This window comes from Mus caroli, chromosome X, assembly GCF_900094665.2.
Source record: "Mus caroli chromosome X, CAROLI_EIJ_v1.1, whole genome shotgun sequence".
NCBI classification, from domain to species: domain Eukaryota; kingdom Metazoa; phylum Chordata; class Mammalia; order Rodentia; family Muridae; genus Mus; species Mus caroli.
The window spans coordinates 110,474,159-110,475,488 of NC_034589.1; positions in this window are offsets into that span (position 1 = coordinate 110,474,159).

The following is a 1,330-nucleotide window of genomic DNA, read 5'->3' on the forward strand; positions in this document are numbered from 1 at the left end:
GAAGACAGCCAGAAGAACAGAATGCCAACTCTAACAACAAAATAAAAGGAGGTAACAATTTCTTTTCCTTAATATCTCTTATTATCAATGAACTAAATTCCCCAATAAAGAGACATAGACTAACAGACTGGCTACACAAACAGGAACCAACATTCTGCTGCTTACAGGAAACCTATCTCAGGGAAAATGACAGACACTACCTCAGAGTGAAAGGCTGGAAAACAATTTTCCAAGCAAATGGTCTGAAGAAACAAGCTGGAGTAGCCATTCTGATCTCGAATAAAATCGACTTCCAACCCAAAGTTATCAAAAAAGAAAAGGAGGGACACTTCATACTCATCAAAGATAAAAATCCTCCAAGAGGAACTCTCAATTCTGAATATCTATGCCCCAAATGCAAGGGCAGCCACATTCATTAAAGACACGTTAGTAAATTTCAAAGCACACATTGAACCGCACACAATAATAGTGGGAGACTTCAACACACCATTTACATCAATGGACAGATTGTGGAAACAGAAACTAAACAGGGACACAGTGAAACTAACAAAAGTTATGAAACAAACGGACTTAACAGATATCTACAGAACATTTTATCCTACAACAAAAGCATATACCTTCTTCTCAGCACCTCATGGGACCTTCTCCAAAATTGACCATATAATTGGTCACAAAACAGGCCTGAATACATACAAAAATATTGAAATTGTCCCATGCATCCTATCAGACCACCATGGACTAAGGCTGATCTTCAATAACAACATAAATAATGGAAAGCCAATATTCACGTGGAAACTGAACAACACTCTTCTCAATGATACCTTGGTCAAGGATGGAATAAAGAAAGAAATTAAAGACTTTTTAGAGGTTAATGAAAATGAAGCCACAACATATCCAAACCTATGGGATACAATGAAAGCATTTCTAAGAGGGAAACTCATAGCTCTGAGTGCCTCTAAAAAGAAACTAGAGAGAGCACACACTAGCAGTGTGACAAGTCATCTAAAAGCTCTAGAAAAAAAGGAAGAAAATTCACCCAAGAGGAGGAGTAGACGGCAGGAAATAATCAAACTCAGGGGTGAATCAACCAAGTGGAAACAAGAAGAACTATTCAAAGAATTAACCAAATGAGGAGTTGGTTCTGTGAGAAAATCAACAAGACAGATAAACCCTTAGCTAGACTCACTAGAGGGCACAGGGACAACATCCTAATTAACAAAATCAGAAATGAAAAGGGAGACATAACAACAGACCCTGAAGAAATCCAAAAGACCATCAGATCCTTCCATAAAAGGCTATACTCAACAAAACTTGAAAACCTGGACGAAAT